The 18,505-nt window shown below is 44.5% G+C and overlaps 1 long non-coding RNA gene across 1 annotated transcript in view; it reads left to right on the forward strand.

Annotated features, from left to right (window-relative positions):
- The window catches only part of LOC110353630 (uncharacterized), a 100,948-nt gene extending 94,549 nt beyond the window's left edge, over positions 1 to 6,399 (forward strand). The window contains exon 6 of the long non-coding RNA XR_011811512.1: positions 5,830 to 6,399. This is a non-coding gene — a long non-coding RNA (uncharacterized lncRNA). The remainder of the gene's footprint in view (positions 1 to 5,829) is intronic.
- The last annotated feature ends 12,106 nt before the right edge of the window (positions 6,400 to 18,505 follow it).

Here is an 18,505-nt window from a genome sequence, read left to right on the forward strand (position 1 = left end):
TGTTGCACACTGGCTGTGGCAACTGTCATCAGTGAGGGATAGTCTATCATGCTTTTCAGTGGAAAATTGGATTCTTGACAAAATGATTTTGGGGGGAAATCTTCACTTTTTATCAAAAGTCATTCAACAAAAGAAATTTTTTTTTGCCTGAAACTTTTAGTGATTATTCCTTCAGTGCATTGTTGATTTTTATGGGGCGTAAGGACGGATGTGTTAATATTTTCTGTCTGCTTTTACGGCACTGATTCTTGTGGTTCTTCAGGATACCTTTCAAGTGCCAAAGAACGAGCGGAGGGCCAGTATCTATTTCACACTTGTATCAGGATAAATCCATACTAGCGCCACTGAAGTCAGGGGAGTTTCTTTGTGTGTATGTCAGTCTGTCCGCAGGGCTTCTTGACTGCTGGAGCAGCGGGGGCAGAGCTCCCTCGTGGAGACACGGCTTGTATTGGCAGAAGAGCAGCGAGCCTTTGCCAATATACTTCAAACTAGTTTCTCGTACTGCATAAACTATGTCTGGATGAAAACTGGTTTCTGCTGACACCGCTTTTCTCAGCAAAGAATATCCATCCTCTGCCCAGGACAGTCAAATGAGCAGGCACGTTACGTGCAGGCAGGGGCTCAGGTGCAGAACCTGCTCCTGAAGGCCACCTGGCAGCCCCGTAAAGCCTTGTTTTTTCTCTTGTTGCTCACTTGTGGTAAAACCAGGTAGCACCACGGCCTCCCTGCTCTTCCCCCCAGTGGGTACTTGGGTCAGAGCTGTAAAGGTGAGAGCAGATTCGGGAGGTAAACCAATCCCCCCCGTGCTTTCCCTGTGACTAGCCGGGTTCATCACCACAGCCTGCCAGCAGAACAGCCGCCTGTCTGCTGGGGGATAAACCACAAACCCTGGAGGTGCTCCTGGCACCTTCTGAAGTGCAATCTAAGGTGCATGTCAGCACTGATTAAATGGAAGCTTTATAGGAGGCGGTTTGGGCCTTGATTATTTCAGAAGCACCGGTAGGCAGGGAAGTGGATCGCTTGAGCTGTCAGCTGGGTGATTTACTGTGACTCCTATAGGGAATAATGAAGGTTGTGATAAACTGCAGTGTAAGAAGCCGGTAAATAACTTTTATGGTGAGACTGTATTTGGAAACACTGAATAACAGCAACTGGTGTCACAGATCTTATTGAAAGGCGCTTTCCAGAGTTAGGTATTTAAATGGACCTGGTGGCTCTAAGCTACCCCGAGAACTCTGCTGCCATCGATAGGATGACCTTAGGTTTGATTGAAGGAAAGGAAATGCCATCTGTAACATTACATTTTTATTGAGAATATAAAACAATTAACTCATTTGGAGAAGAGGAGGAGATGTGTTTATGTTAATGCTGATTTATTATTTTATGGCTTTTATAGCAAAACAAGACCTCCAAACCGTAGCATCCACTTGTTTTTTTTCAATCTTGGCCTATTTATCATCAGTTCTTTTTATCATGAAGCCCACACAAATGAAGAGAGACATTTATTATGTTCTTTTATTTCACAGTGCATAATTCAAATCTGGAAATGCTGTTTTCCAGAAGAAATACACATTTATTTTTAATACTTTTCTATAATTTTATTTTCAATGCTTTATTTTAAGAAGTCATCACATTTGGATGTTTATTTTTATTGTTTTTAAATTCAGCCAACTCTCTAATGTCGAGAGGAAAAATAAATCTCATGTTCTAGTATTAGGTAGAATTAGATCAATGGATTCTTACTAAAAATTATACATGAGATTCCTTTTATGATTTCATGTGGCTTTCAGCCAACTTTCTTTGCTACTCTAGCAAAGTTTTCAGAGTAACTAACTGAAGTGACGCTGAAATGCCATTTGCTTTTGGCATGTTAGACCGTGGCTGCTATACAATGGACGGGTGCTTGTACTGAGTGCACTTAGAATTTGGTTTGACGACAAAGTGGAGATAATGGTCCCAGAAATTTCTATGCACAGATCATAGGGACCTCTTCTCTGCTTCCCTGTGCTTTGGTCACTTAGGCAGCGTAGGAAGCTGACATTTTAGTTACTTGGTAGCTGTACTGACTGTGATGCATCACTGTGACATGCTGACAGACTAAAAATTAGGAAAAATCCTAATTTGTCAAAATTGAAATGATTCATAAAGCAGGATCCTTTCCCACTACTCTTAACTCAGCCAAAGCATGGAGCTGCTTTGTCAGAATGTGCATGACAGGGTATTTTGGCATTTTGGAAACAGAAATCTTCATGTTTTTATATTAGTTGAAGCTACTTCCCACTGTGAGGTTTCAGAAAATGGAGACCAGAAAAATTAAATGAAAAAGGAAAAAAATAAATAGGAACAAAATGTTTGAAAATAATGACAACAAAGTGCCCTGAGTGACCTAACCTGAATGTTTTGTTCAGCTTCCAGTTTGACAAATCCCCATGTTTTCCTTACTTGACTGCAGCACAGAGCGCAAAGCAATGACAAGGCAGGATCCTTCGATTAGTGCAGAGGTTCCTCTTGCTGTGCAACAAGCATGTGAAATGGGGATGTAGCAACTCATCCCTGAGGACTAGGACTTAGACTGGGGCCCAGGATGTGTTCTGACCTTTCCAGCAATTTTGTGAAGGAGCAAGTTTTGCCTCTCTATTCCTGCCTCCCTCGAACTACTGCAAATAATATTTTTTCAGTCGAATTAGCAAAAGGCTTTTCATATGTGCAAGAAGGGATTCAGACAGTGGTAGTATATATATGAAGTATATAAAAATAGAATAAGAGCAGGTTGAAAAATGGCCAATTGCAGGCCTATTGTTCTTCATCTGTTCCCTTCCTAAGAACTGCCTGGTTTTGGTCTCCTCTGCTGTATCGCTCAGTGGTGCTGGTGCTGTCTGTGGAGCCAGCCCCGTGCCTGACCAGCCGTGAGTTTCTGAGCTCCCTTCTCACTGCTAAGCTGGGCGAGGTGGCAGGTTTTGCCTCTGCTCGGGCTCAGAGCTGCTGAGTGGATGCACAACGTCCTGCAGAAAGATGTGCTGCTCCTGCAGTGTGAGCATACTCGCCAGCCCCAGAAAACCTGTACACAGGTAAAGTGATGTAGTTACCCACTACTCAGGGTTATGCTGTCATTCTGTATTAAGACAAATTAGTGTACTCGGAAGCAATCAGAAGTAATTACTCTTTAAGAAACAATAGGCGTCACTCTGTGGCTTCTATGTGACAGCTAAAGAACTTGGCTTCCTGTGAAAAACCCATACAGCTTAATCTTCTTGTGTCAGATCATATTTCCCTGTCTTCTCTCAGTAAATGTTTACATTGCTGCGGTAAAAGGGGCACTGTGTGATCTTGGCTAACAGGGGACTTGTGTGTTTAGAGATAGTAATGGGATCCAGTGTCTTTCAGCTATCACTCTCAAGATGAACGCAAAGAGGGTTTGTAGGTTCAGAATAGCTCCACTGCAGGGGCTCGAGTGGTCCCACTCTTAGGAGGAAATCCCGATTCCACGAACCCAGCTCCTGCTGTTACATGAGCTGACACCGCGACAAAACAATGATGGGAAACAAAATGATAGGAAATGAGCACAGAGTCCTGGCTGTTCTTTTGCTCTCCAGGTAAGACTGTGAATGATGCTTCAACTGGTTCACGTTAGGCATGTAAATATTTGCAATGAATCGTGCTTCTGCCACCCCTACTGCTGCATTTCCATCCCCATCACCTGCCTGTCATTTTCAGATGTTCCCTTAAAGATCAAACCCTTTCTGAGAGCTCCTGTGGGATCTTTGAACTGTTAGGGAAATTCGAAGTCAGTGTGTGAGTAAAGCCCACATTTTACATTCTCTGGGAGGAAACGTGGGATTCATCTCGGTGAAGACGGTGCCAAATAGTGGTAGATTGAGATCCAGGTGAGCTCCACGGTTGTAGTGATTGTCAAGTGTGCTTCTTTCTTAGGTAGCAAAGAGTCTAAACTTCAGATCCTGACAAATGCCATTATCTCCGTACTTCCTTTTTATTAAACAGTTTGCTCTCACCACTGATGCTGCCCACAGAGGGTTGTTTCAGCCTTTTGTAACTTATATTTGTGGTAGCTTGTGGAAAAGGAAGACAGAGTAGCAACAGAGTGGTCCTGTGGTTAAAGCAGCTAGGTAGCGTGTAGGAAGTCTGGGTTCAGCTCCTGGCTTTGTTGTGGATGTGCTCTGTAATTGAATACACAGTTGCTGTTCACCTCAGTTCTCCTCCCATCAGATAGAACCATCAGAAGGTTATTGTGAGGATGCATTCACTGGTGAGAGATTGAAATATTGCATGTTGTTGGGAATGTGGAGATAAAACAGTGATAAGCCAGTCGCATGCTGTCCGTAATTGGGTTTTGCTGTAGCTGTGAGAACTAGCAGTGAGACAAGACATTTAGGGAGAGTCTCTGTCATCAGACTAAACTTAGTTGACCTTTATTGGTCTCCAGGAGATAGTACAACTCTCAAGAAACTTTGTTTTCCTTGATTTCTTCATAATGAGGGTAGTGTAGCACTGGAATGGCCAAAGAGGCTGTGAAATCTCCATCTTTGGGCATTTTTAAGATGCAGCCAGCCCAAGCCATGGCTGACCCGGTCTGGTGTTGGCAGCAGTCCTGCTTTGAACGGGTTGGTAGGCTGGGGATCTCCAGAGGTCCCCCTCCAACCACTGGTTCTGCGATTCTGTGATTCCAATGATCTTTGTCTTACATGGAAGTACCAGTTATTTTAGGAAATATCTGTGTCTTTGCGCAGTCAAAGCAAACAAGATAGCAGCTTATTATCATTTATTACTAGTGCTAAGTGAGTATTCTAAAAAAGGCAAACACTTGCATAGCCTTGTTTTCTGTCTCTCTCAAAGCAAAATTAAGGGTAGACATTATGTTTGATATAGTATTCACTATTCAAATTACTTTTTATATTTTATCTATTGGTTATATGTATTACCTAATACTTAGTTTGATAACTGCATACTGTTATCACTTCTGTATAGTAATACCGAGACAAAAATGTTCAAACATTAACTTTACAACCTTATTGCAAAATATAGCTTACATGAGTGACTTACAAGGATACTTGAGGCTGAAATATCTTCTTTACCTACAGACATTTCAAAATAACACATATATGCTCTGCAGAGTTAACAGCTGTTACTATTCCACTAATGGGAGGTATTTACTCTTTCTTATGTAGAAGATAAAGCGTTATGCACTTCTGTCTTAAGCTCAAGGTCCATGTAGTCCTATCGCTATAAGAGAAACCAGCAGAACTTAATTAGTCCTCGCAAAACTCGGAGTGACTTGTGTGTATCCTCCTCTAGCTATTAGCACTAACAGCTCTCCCATAAAGCACAAAAACTGTAGTGTAGTAATAACATGAGGTTCTCGTTTTATATTTTTATGTTTACTACTTGTTACTATTTCATGTACATGAAATGATATAAAAAGATGGTGTGCATGCATATTTACAAGAGCGCACGATGTAATGAATTCTGCATGTTCTATTAATGAGCTCTTAAATCCGGGTTTTGTCTGTGGAGGAAAATCGGTGCGTTTGCATCCGTCATTTTGTCCTGATGCTTATATGAAAAGGGCATGAATGACAAGTGCCAGGAATTAGGGAAATGAATGACACTGGAAGTCAAGACGCTGAGTGGATGTTTGTTTGTCTCAGCTTATTCCTCCTTACATCTTACATCTTACACCATACATCCACACGAAATACCTGCATTCTCCACTACTACTGTCTTTGTCCTGAAAAGAAATGTAATAACTGTATTACAATGTGTTGTTTTTTTTTTTTTTTTCCTTTGATGTTAATCTGATAATTTCTTTTTAAGCACAAAGACCGGCTTGTTACTCTGCAATGCGTGTGCTGGGAGAAAGTGGAAGGAACCTCACCTCGCGCAGCCGTCCCTGCTGGGTACTGACGGGGTGCCTCCGGTGGGTGCGAGAGAAGAGGAGCAATGACAGTGACATTTTGCTGATGTTCTGGGAGCTCCAGAGCTGACTGCATGAGCTGCCATAGCACGAGCTCCAGCACCACGACTCCCAAGTGGATTTGTTTCATCTGCTTCAGGCTGGTAATGCACCACCCGTGGGACCCCGTCATCAGCTCCTAGAACTCAGGCAGTGCCCGCTGCCGGCCTGCGAAGTACCCAACGGAGGGCGTTCTCCTGGGCTATGTAGATCCCCAAGGAGGGAGACAGGGCTGTGAGCAGGGCGTATTATGGGATTGAACTGAGATTCAGCCGAGGCCAGTCACCTGTGGGTTGCCTGACGTGCTGCGGCTGGGTGCTCTGGCTGGGCTGCAGGAGGCAGCAGTCTCCTCCCTCATACAGCCTGCCGTCAGTGTGGGGCAGGGGAGGACAACATTTGGCAAAGAGGCAGAAGGCCAAGCAGAGGTACCAAGTCATAGTAGGCTCCATTCTTTTACCATGGGTTCTCCCCCACCCACCTTTTTTTTTTTTTTTTTTAAGGTGAATTCAGTAGACTGATCCCAGTTTCAAGAGGCAGGCAGCAGTGCAGGGTACTATGGCTGCTACAGCAACTTGGGCTGGCTCTGGAAGGATTCCTGAACACAGAAACCCGAGTTATTCTGTTCTGTAAAGGTCTTTGCACCGTGCTTTCTGCCATGACATCCAAAGGCTGTGGTTTCAGCAGCAGAGCTAACAGCTGCCTCGTGTCATTTGCTGTCTTGTTCTCTGCCCAGGCAGGGAGTAGAGCAGCTTGTTTCAGCAGGGACTGTCTGTCTAAATGTGTACTCTGCTCTGTGTTTATGTTGGAAAAAGAAAGATCAAAGCGTGTGCTTTGAGCTAAAAATGGAGGCTGCGTGATGAGGGACCTCATCTCACTCCTGGTCACATACATATGTACATGTATGTCCCTGTACGTGCCCGTGCCCCTCATCACCACTGGAACCCAGGCTGGGAGCCACTGCCCTGAAATCGGGCTGTTCCTTTAGATGGAGATGTCTCCCTGAAAATCACGCTGTTCCTTTAGATGGCCATCAGAGGTCAGGGCTGCCTTTGCAGGGAAGTAGACTTAACCTTATCTGTGACTAATTAGTTTTCTGTTTGCAATGAGGAGAGACTCAAGATCAGCTGATGATAGTGAGCCTGTTGAGTCAGAACAAAGCCCTGTCCAGCCTGGTGGCCTGTCTCGGAGAGTGCTGGTACTGGAAGAGTAAGAAAAGAGCACAAAAGGGGACACAAAGACCAGAATACTTTTTCTGATGGGTCTTTCCAGCTTCTGCTACACTGCATGGAGGCAATTCCTGAGCACCACGCTGCATCTGGACTGCCATATTTAATGGCTGTCAGTGGATTCCTTGGATTTATCTAAATTTTTGAACCCATTTATTCCTTTGGACTCTCTAACACTGAAACATTGACCTCCACATTCCACTACCCATTGTGTAAAAAGGGTTGCCTTTTTTTTTTTTTTTAAGGCATGCTTTCAGATAATTTTATTGGGTGTTATAAAGATCAAAGAGTAATTATTCCCTGTTTGCTTTCTCCATTCAGCTCCTTGTTAAATATCTCAATCACATCCAAGTTGAGCTGTCTGATAAGCAATCAAGTCCTTGCCTATGACACCCCTTCAGGTTTAGGAGCCATTTGCTACCTCTGATGCTCTTGCTGCCTCTCTTAACTCTACGTCTTTGAGATGGCATGACCAGAATCACATGCACTGCTCGAGACATGGGCTCACCAGGGACTGACAAAACTGCAGAGTGATGTTTTCCATTTTGTTGTCTCTTCCTTTCCCATTTGTCCTTAGCATTGTGCGGGAGTTAACAAGCAGCTCTATTGTTAGAAGAGCCTACAGGGAGAGCCTCACAGGCTCCTCCTGGAGGAAGGATGCGGGTAACAGGACATGATTTATCTGTTTAATTTATGTTGGACTGTTTGATTTTGCAAAATTAACTTCCTCCCTGAAGAAGGATGTCAGATGAAATTTTCAGTTGAAAGGTGCAAGGGGAGAGCGAGAGATTAGCGTTCATAGCAGTGCAAAGCTGCATGCTTTGATCCTTCGTCATCCTTGCTGCTCTTCTCCACTGCATATCTTGCCTACAGGACAAAGTTTGGGGGCAGGACTGGGGAGACTGCCTTATCCTGAAACTGCCAGCCAGATTGTTTCCCTTGGATCAGGCCCTATCTCGGCAGTTATGTCCTTGGCTTTTCACATGCAAAAGAAGCACTTTATTAAAAGAAACTGAATACTTCCCAGAGTCTGACGGCTTGCATTTTGAACTATCACCCCTAACAAGGGACCTTAAAACTGACCCCAAGACGTTAATTTAACCATTACAATTCCATTAGTCTAATTTGTCATGAAACATCTTTAACTAATTACCTGCATTTGTAAGTTAGTCCACATGTCATGAGATAAGAAGTCAAGCGTAGTCATAGGTCACTGCTCTCGGCTGCCATCACATAACACAGACCCTAGATGAAAGGGAATTTAGACTTGATAGGAGGAATCTAAATGACAGCTCCTCAGTCAGTAAAGGCAGTCGTGGCTGTAATGTAAAAATTGGACCACTGTTTTAGAAGGGGCGTTTTGGAAAGGAGGGGGCATGCCCTCATTAGCAGAATTAGGGCTAGGCAGACAGAGAGCATAATGTGTTCCCTACGAGCATTTGTCTTGAAGGTGGCAATTTGATAAATACAGGTCCCCACTAAAACCATTTGCTAAATGTGGTAGACAATAGTATCAAACATTTATGGCTGAATTTAGAACTGTCCCTTTTCAAAGAGACCTGATTATGTCCTAAATGTTGCTTTAAAAAGCTCATTTGGGAGCTGCTGTTGGTTTCCTTACATGACAAATGCCGAAACAGAGGGAAAGACCAATTAGGAGTCTGATTAAAGGTTGCTCAAGCCTTTCATTGAGTATTATGTTTGGATTCAGCTCCCTATTACTCGTTGGAAATCTGCCCGTGAGTTTATAGCGGGAGCTCCAATGTGCTGCGTGCCACAAACACTTCTCTCGCTCAGATTTAGGCAACCGTAAACTTCCCCTCATTTCTCTTGTTCCTGTGCCCATAACGTTCCCCTAGAGACCAGATGAAGAGAAGGATATGGTATATGATTAAAGCAAGACAAAGCGTTTGGAAAATTCTCTCACTCTTGTTTCTGCTCCCTTTTACACCAAGAGAGGGGGGTGCAGAGGGAGGTGTTTGAGAGAGGGTCCCCCTGCCAGCATGCCAAGTGTCATTGTCATATTGCTGGCTGCCTGTGCTGGGCGTGAGGAGTAATTAAATCCCGGCCTCCCCCACCCCTCCATCCCTTAGCTGATCCTTACAGACAGCAAATGCAATTGAATTCCTCACTTCCATCACTCATTTGATCAATACAAAGGACCAGGACGACACAGCTCTACCGGTCCGGCCAGCCCTACCTTTGTAGTCCCTAAGTACAGGCTCTGTCCGAGCCATAAATCACAGCTCCTCTAAATTAGAGAGGCTGCCAACACATCAGAGGGCTGGAGCAGGAGCTCCCTGTGATCACAGCAGGGAGGGGAGGATAAGGAAGGCCCTGACCAAGCTGTCTTTGCTCTAGTCAGGAGCTTTATTCAAACAGCAAGGAACAGCGTGGGCCTGGGAGCCTCTGTGCTCCTCTCCCGGGTACCAACCTGCTGCCGTGGCTCAGCAGTGCTCTGCTGTTACCTGCTGGCCTCAGGAAAAGCCGAAATCCTCTTTGTGCAGGCTGTAAGGCAGCCGCTGAGATTAGGAGGAAACTTCTGGTGCTTTATTGCTGCAGACTTTATGCCTTCCTCCAGATGCCTTTCTTAGCATCCCTGTGCTGAGGAGGGGCTGACTGGTTTGTGCCCACCCCTGCCACCAGCCAGCACCGGGTGTGCTCAGTCCTCGCTGGGCTGTCCCCAGCCCCTGCCACGTGGCAGCAACAGCCCTGCGCCTTCACGTGATGTGGAGGTACGAACACCATGGCGCTCCTTCCTCTCCTCTGTTCCCCTGTTACTCTTCTACCAATATTCCTCCAGGTCTTTAAACGTAAATGAATCTTCAGGTCTGCAGATCTTTAGCCTGTCGGTGATGGGCATAAGGTATCTCCCGGGCTGAAATGAAAAATCACAGACAATCCATCCTTTCGATCTCCTGCTTTTATCCTAAGCTGATAAGAGAGGCCCTCCTGTGCTTGTCAGCTTTGCATTCTTGGTGTGTGCTGCATAGCTGGGTATTGCAGATTAAAGGTGAAGAGTTGAACATGGAAAAAAAGCAGGAGTGAAGCAACTGTTTAATGAGATAGAGAGGCTTTCCTCTTGAAAACTGCTTATCCATATCCTGTCTGTTGGTAATTGCCCAGAGTATTTTCTTTATGGAGCATGTTAGCACTGTTTTCACAGTTTAATATATTTTACCCTCTTGCAGGATCATCTTTTCACCTTGGTAGCATTAAATCATTCTTTACACAGATTGTAAAAAAAAAAAAAAAAAAAAAAAAAGTCACCCACCACAGTTTTTCAAGCTGTTTAGTTCTGCCCTGTGCATCTTTTGTCTTTTAATTACAAGTGTTCATGTATGCCGAGGAGCCAAAGCTGAGATGGTCTCAATCTGTCTCTAAGTTTGATCCCATGCAGTTCCAGATTTGAAGTCTTTTCCACCCAAGCCTGTAACACAACCTCTGAAGTTACAAATCCAGATATTGTGGAACTCACAATGCTAGGATGTGCAATGCTGACACAATCAAACCTTGGAAATACGAGGTTTTGGCAGTTGTTTTGGCTCAGTCATGTCACTGTAGGTCTGTCTGTCTTTCTGCTAGAGTTATTTTCATTTTTTGCAACCTCCTCCATGTTCCTTGCTCTGTTTTTCAGGTCGATCTTTGCCTCCTAGCGCCTTTAAGAGTCTCAGGTGGGACAGCAGCACCACCAGATCCCATGGCTCGCTGATGTTTTCATGTGCCGGGATTCACCTCCAGGAAGAGATCTAAGAAAGCATCATTAAAAATCTGCATAAGCTTATGGGAGCCAGAACATCTGGGAGCAGAAAGTTGACTGGAAAATGGCTCACGTATGTATGCTGCCACTGCCCATACTGCTGTCTTTGTTGGTCCCTGGAGAGGCGCTGGGAGAGTACAACGGTTGCTGACAGTGAAAAGTGAGAGAAGAGAAGGGATGCATTTATCAGGGAAAGATGCAGTCATGACTCTGGCTTGGCATGATAAACAGCATGCACTGCTCAGAGATCTGATTGCAGACAGGTCAAATTCCCCTGCTCTCTCCCCTGCTTGCTGCTGGATTCCACTGCGATTGATGCGAAGCAGCCTGGCTCTGTGTCCCCTCTGCGCTGTGGGGCTCGGGAACAGGGACAGTTTGGGGTTGGGAAGAGACCAAACTGGGATTTTTCTAATGCCAAAAGTTCCTGATCTCATTGGTATAGATGATGTCAGTGCTTATAGATGTATAAATGATTATTTGTCATTCTATGATGATTATAAGGGGTGGAGAAATGGGGGGATCTTGGGTAGAGTCTAGGAGTGGTCTGAGGTGAGGTGGGGGCTTCTGGTATGGTAGAGGCTTGGGAGTGTGCTTGGGAGAAGATGGCAGCACTGGCTTGAAACGCGTTGCCACAGCCTGGAGCAGGTAAGGATGCTGGGTTTAAGATCTAGGACAGAAGAGAGAGAATGTGTCTCACAAGGGATTGAAGGAGCTTATTTTGGGGATATTCGTGCAACTGTCCCTCCCCCGTCCTGTGCACTTGAGTGCCCATCACAGTCAGTTTTGCTGATGGAAATGCGGTGGCTTTGTTTTCTGCCCCACCTTCACCTCCTTGCCTCTTTACTTGTCCGCACAGTATCATATATCCTGTGGCATCATATAATTAAACTAGATGATTATGCAGATGCAAATGAATCCCTACAGAAACCTAGCACATGGACAAAACACCACGAGCAAGTTCTAACTGATTATGCAGCTACAGAGAAGATTCTTTTTAAAATTAAATATACTTTTACATTTTTTTCATCTTTTTTAATGCTAACAACGGAACATTTTCCTCTCCAGGTAAAATCTGAAATAGATGAAAGGGAGGAAAGACAGCACAGAGTTACTTAGGGAAGTACAGGCTGTAGGTTTCTGGGCTCCAAAGAGCACAAAATCTTTCCACCCATTTGCAACACCCCTCGCCACTGCATGCAGACTGCAAACCCTCTGTGCGTTTGGCTTCCATGTCTGTGATTCCCACTCCCTTTTTTAATATTGTGAATTTTCTTCCCAGACCCCCCAAATATTTTGGCCCTGCAAGTGCGCTGGATTTTTTATTACTGTGGAAACTCCTTCTTTTATTCCATTTCTGCACTGCTGCCTTCAGTTTGTGATTTCTGTTCCTCTGTGGCCTCAGCGAGTGCGTACTGCGGCCTGAACGGGGGCGGTTTTCTCTGCAGTTTCAGTGAAACGCAGCTGTGTGTTGCAGGCACAGATAAGGGTGGTGGAGGGACTGCAGCCTTCTCGCTTGCGCCATTTCTCGTTACGTAGTGGAGAAGAGGTGCTGCTTTTTCCTTCTCCATCATCCATCTGCTTTTATTCAGTATTTACAATTGCCAGGATGTGATGCTAACATTACCGATGTTTCCTTGTCCCGAGGCTTGATGGATACATTCGGTGCCCCTGTTAACCTCTCTCCTTTCTCAGTAACACCTTTGTGATGATTTTGCCTTTCCAAGCCACAGTTGATATCACAAGCCTTCACAGCAGTGAATCCAGCCTCTTTTGACTTCTTTCCCAAAGGTGTTGAGTTCTGAAAGGGGAAAACTTGTTGAGGATATTTTCCATTGATATCAGCGGATCCAGAATTTCTTCTTTCTTATCTACAGTGCTGCTCATTCCTTCTCCATTGTTTTCAGCAGGGAGGGGCAGATTCTGCGTGCAGAATACAACCATCATTTTTAAGGGAAGTAGGAAAGAAAATAAAGAATCAAAAGCAAAACTATCAACGTTTTCTGTCTCAGGATACAAATCCGGTGGAGCTGCCTTGACACTTGTGCTGCCAATTAAAGGACAGCATGTTATGTGAAGAGCAATACAGAGGCTTCTCTAAGAGGGAGCTTGCAGCATAGCAGGAGATGCCGTGTCTGTGGGAGAACCAAGGATCAGCTGCTGCCTGAAGCAGAGACTGTGCAGACAGCATCTTTGACAGCATTCCTCAGAGCAACATCCAGAACTCTGGCAGACCATAGCACAACTTTTCTACCTCATTATGTGCTGAGAAACAACTGGTTTGTACTCATTAGACACTAATCAAGGTCACCCCTTTGTTGCTGAATGCTCTCCATTCACTACACTGTTGGCAGGAGGGCTTGCTCTGCTCCTGTGTGCTCAGGAAAGAAAAAAAACACACACACAAAATAAAAGGACAAGAAATCCTTTGGTCAACCATCTGTTGGAGCACAGGCTGTGGACACAGTGCAGATACAAACGCCTCGATGCATTTTGCAGGTGTGCCCTGTGACCCATCTTTCCATGGAGGAATTCAGTGGGAAAACAGATTGCACTAGACTGTTCCTGCAACTGCAGTTAATCGCGCCTTTTCTATATTACTGCTACAGGATTAACACAAACATTGCTCCTATTTTCAGGCTTATCAAAGGCAGCAGCACATCTCTCTAATCTCCTATTTCCCTGCTCTCTTTAAAGTGTTGAAATGAATGGAGCGCTGATGAGCAGGGATGTGGTGCCAGCAGGGATGGTGTCATTTAATGCCTCGCTATTTATGCTATTTAATGCCTGTGTGGCTTTATGTGTCCTGAGTGACTTGCTAACCATCTGGCACCCTCCACCCTTTCATAGGGCAGACGGAGGTGTAGACAGCATCTTCATTTGTCTCCAGTCCAGAGTGACCAGCAGCAATAAAGCAGCATAGTTCTGACGTGCCCATTTCAGCATAGCCTGCACCTGCTGCCGCTGAAGGATGAAGCTTGGCGGTTGTGGTCTAGCGATCCTCGCTACCAGGCAGTTTGGATGTGGATGAGCTATAGGCACACACCTATATTTCTCTTGAATCGGTTGGCACGTGCAACCTGAATTTTATTTCTGGCTGTGAAAGGCCCAACGCTATCTGATCCGCAGGAGCACCTGTTTGTACAGAGTTAACTCGTCAAGAGCTTTTCGGGGGAGCTGGAATCAGCAGAATTGTATGTATCACATCAGCTTCTTGTCCTAAGAGCCCTACAGCTGGATTTACAGTGCCATTGAATCACAGCCTGAATCTTTAGCTTTAGTACTTTCACTAATCACAAATAGTTGGGTTGTGTCCTCCAATCTACGAGGAAGTGGGCTGAGATCCACCCTACTGTTTTCACACCACTGTCAGCTGGCATTAACTTTCAGTCATTTCTCTTTTCATGCCAGACTGAAATCAGTGACCTAGAAGTAAAATACTCTGTATTTTGTTAGCAAGCAGTCCCCGGAGTTGTGCAGTCTAAGTGGGCATGTTTTCTCAGCTAGCTCTTTTGTATATCTTGCAATTGTGGCAATTCTACTGTAATTACCACCAGGCCTCTTTAGTAGCAGAATTTATTATTTCCTTTCCACTTTCTCCTATGTATTTCTGCTTGGATCACAGTAAATTAAGGACTTCCTTTAGTATTTGAGGGATCATGATATCCTACTCTAAAGCATTCATTTTCAACAATGACATTCTCAGAGGTTATTTTACAGATTCACTGAGATTTTTGCAAGGAGGGCAAACTGGATTCTGTCTGTTTGGCACTTACTGCGCTGTCTGTTAGCGGTACAGCTGTGGGATCTGACCCTGAAAGTGCTGAAGCCTGTGAGAGTATTTGCAGAAGTAAGGACTAGTCATGTGTGGAGCATTTTCACGATCAGCCTTCGTGTTTATTCGGAGCACTTGTGGACAGTGCTGATAGTCTGTGGGGAGGTGCTGGCTGCCCTTTCCAGTGATATTGCTGAAGGTTCGCTTTATTCATCATTTTATGGAAGTCTCCAGTTCACGTTGTGACTTTAATGCAGGCTGTTAATATGAGTAAGTTATATCACCATGGTTTTTTGGCATTCAGATTCAAGGTCAGATCCAGTGGGCCAATTTATGGGAGTATCTAATGAATTGCCAGCATCCCAGGAAGTACACAATTTGAGATTAGAAGCAGCACCATCTTATTACTGTGATAGTCAATTGTGAGTGAAAGTGCAGTGGAAGTAAGGACAGGGTAATGTAACATGTGAGTGGAACAGCACTCAATCCGTGTATTATGGAATTGTCATTCTCTGCCACGGTTCAGCATAAATGGACTAATCTTCAGCTTGAAAATGAGGAGAGCTTGACTGTTAAAGAATAGGTCATTTGGCTTCTGGCAAGTCGAAGATGCTGTAATATTAGCTGTAAGAACTTGTGCATTCTTAGTAGGGAGATAAAAATGATTAAATTGCACTACTTGCTTCTCTGTCTTCTGAAGTAATTCGTATTTGGCCCTGGATTCGTCTAAGCATTTGCATAATTCCTAGGGCTATTCCTATTCAGAAATGCATTTCAGCTTGTGCTTAAACTTAAGCAAGGGCTGAAGTTCTGTTCGGTTCCTGAGGCTTAAACTTTGCTGAACAAGGTATTGGCCATTAGCTTCAAACATGTCAGGAACTTCTGAGATTGCTGTGATGTAGCAAGGGAAGGTTTGCTGTGCTTGTTTTATTATGAATATTCTTTCGTGACTCAGTAAGGTTAGGGGTGAACATCTTGGAGCCCTAGAGAGGATCATTTTCAATAGAGTCCTCTGTTAGAAATCCAAGAGCCAGAGAGCTGGGGTCATGGCTCCCAAGAGTTTTATGGACTCTGCAAAACTGGCAGTCACACTGGCTGCCTTCCTTCCGCTGGGTCCTTCCTCAAAAGGAATGAGTGGAGCCAAGGGGAAGGTTTTGTTGGGCTCCTTGGGACGTGGAGTTCTGCAGGCCAAATTCTGTTCCGAATTATGTTTTATTATTGCAGAGTAACTTAACTTTGGTAGGGCCAAGCCAGGTGGTAGCCATTGTCGATGCAAATTGTAGTACAGTTAAAAATTTTTTGAAAAATTCCAGTATTTCCATATGTATTTCTGTCCAAGCTTGGGAGGAGGGTGGAGAAGAACCTCAAAATGCTGAATTTATTTTTTTTTGTGGGTATGGGGAGCTCAAAACATATTGCCTGGCATTATCAGGCTATTATGTGTCAGTTGAGTTTAGCATCAGAACGTGTCAGCCACTGCAGCTCCACTGCTTCGGGAGGATGTGTGTGGGAACTGGAAATTTTAAACTAGGGTTGACCCCAATCAAAAATGAAATGTTCGGTTACAGCTCTTTAAAGAAAATACAATGAAACAATTGACTTTTTTTCTTTCTTTCTTTCTTTCTTTTTTTTTTTTTTTTCCGTTGGAGAAAATCATTTTCAAACATTTGGTAGAAAATCCTCCACAGAATAGACTTATGGCCTGAAGTCTTGTTCACAGTAAAACTGGTGGGAATTTTGCTGTTAACTTTCATGTAGCCAGGATTTCACTGAGGTTTCTGTTGCAGCAGGAGGGATAGCGTGGCCCTTTATCTGGAGGCATTAGTGTAGCTTCAAAGCCTCTTGGCCCACTTAAGAAATAAAAAGCATTCTTATGTATCTCGTTGATTTGTCAGAGGTCTTGGTCCACTGAAAGTAACACAGTTTTTGTCTCTATTCCAGGGAGCCACAAGGAGCTTAATCTATATTTGTTAAAATGAAGACCTGTAGCATGTTCTTCTAACGCACCAGTAGCAGGAGAAAGGGCAAATGTCCAGGTTGGTGCTCAATTTCGCTGGGCTCTGTTCAGAACATTGCTGTAAAATGTTTGTTCTGTGAAGAGGAATCACCACAGGTTCCAGATGTAGGTGTTTACAGTGGGCCCGTGTTTCTGTTTTAATGTAGTGCTGTGCATCATGCTGTCGCTGTTTGCCTGATCCCTGTGTACGAGATGATTCACCTGCTGCAGAATTTTTCTGTCTGTATAGCAGATTTTATTAACCCCCAGAGAGGCTTATTTGGAAGCTGATTTTCCATCCCAGACTGGGGTCCTGCTATTAACAATCTTCTGTGAGTAAGCAGCGGTTCGTTTCATTGCTTTGTTACCTCTTAACCTGGGACAAGAGTGTCAACAGTCGTGAGAGAGGGAGGAGAAAGGGCTGGAAGAATCAGAGGAGAGGAGGAAATAAATGCTTCTAAGGCAAAAGGAGTTTTCAGTGAGCAATTATCATCTGGAAATTTGCTAAGAGGCTTTTGCAATGCTTTTTATAAGCAATGTTAAATGTAATTTTAGTTAATTCTGGACTTAACCTGCCCACTCATCCTTGGATTTAGGGCTCACTCGAAGCAATTTACCAGTTTTGCACTTCAAGCTAATCTGTACCTGTTTTACCGGCAGGTTTCACTGCACTGAGGACAGTGACACAAAAAAAAGCAGTACTTTTCAGGGAAGAAACGGTTCCTAGGAGGGGCCTAACAGCAGAGTTTGAAAAGCACGGTGTTCCCAAAGAAGGGCCAAGTTTTTCAGAAGGGCTGAACACCAAGCACTCCTGCTGTGACAGATGGCTGAGTATTTCAAAAGATCATGCCATTAAAGCTGGCTGGAAATTGTCTATTCTCTTGTTTTTGACAGGAACTTGGGTTTTCTATTAAAAATAATAATGGTGCAGAATGGGCAGATTTCCTTTCAGCATTCTATTTTTATGTGAGCGTTTTAATTGTTTTGGTCAGGGAAACTCTCCCTCCCATGGTACATTCCTCTGCAGCTTGCTGTGCTTGGAGAGACATGTGGTAGCAGCCCTGCAGAGAGGGACTTGGGGGTACTGATGGATGAAAAGCTCGACAAAAGCTGGCAACGTGCGCTTGCAGCCCAGAAAGCCAACCGTGTTCTGGGCTGCTTCAGAAGAAGTATAGCTAGCAGATCGAGGGAGGTGATTCTCCTTCTCTGCTCTTGTGAGGCCCTACCTGGAGTGCTGCATTCAGCTCTGGGGCCCCCAGCACAAGAGAGACACAAACCTGTCAGAAAGCTGGGGAGGGACTCTTTGTCACGGGGTGTGGTGAGAGGACAAGGGAGAATGGCTTTAAACTAAAGGAGGGTAGGTTTAGATTGGACATAAGGAAGAAATTCTTCACTCAGAGGGTGGCAAGGCACTGGAACAGGTTCCCCAGAGAAGCTGTGGGTGCCCCATCCCTGAAATGGTGAAGGCCAGGCTGGATGGGGCTTTGAGCAACCTGGGCTTGTGGGAGGTGTCCCTGCCCATGGCAGGGGGGTGGAATGAGATGAGCTTTAAGTTCCTTTCCAACCCAAGCCATTCGGTGATAAATGCTTCTGAAAGTCTGATCACCTGTTCTGGTACCTCAGTGGCAAGAAGCTTTTCTGAAGCTCTAGCCAAACACAAGTACACCGTGATGTGGTGGACAGGACATCACAGCGTGCTACTTGCCATTCAGGTTTTCTTGGGTAAGTTCCCATTTCAGTTTTCCAGAGTGGTATAGGGTTTGAAATATTCAATTTGGAATCC

This window comes from Anas platyrhynchos, chromosome 9 (assembly GCF_047663525.1).
Source record: "Anas platyrhynchos isolate ZD024472 breed Pekin duck chromosome 9, IASCAAS_PekinDuck_T2T, whole genome shotgun sequence".
Lineage (NCBI taxonomy): Eukaryota > Metazoa > Chordata > Aves > Anseriformes > Anatidae > Anas > Anas platyrhynchos.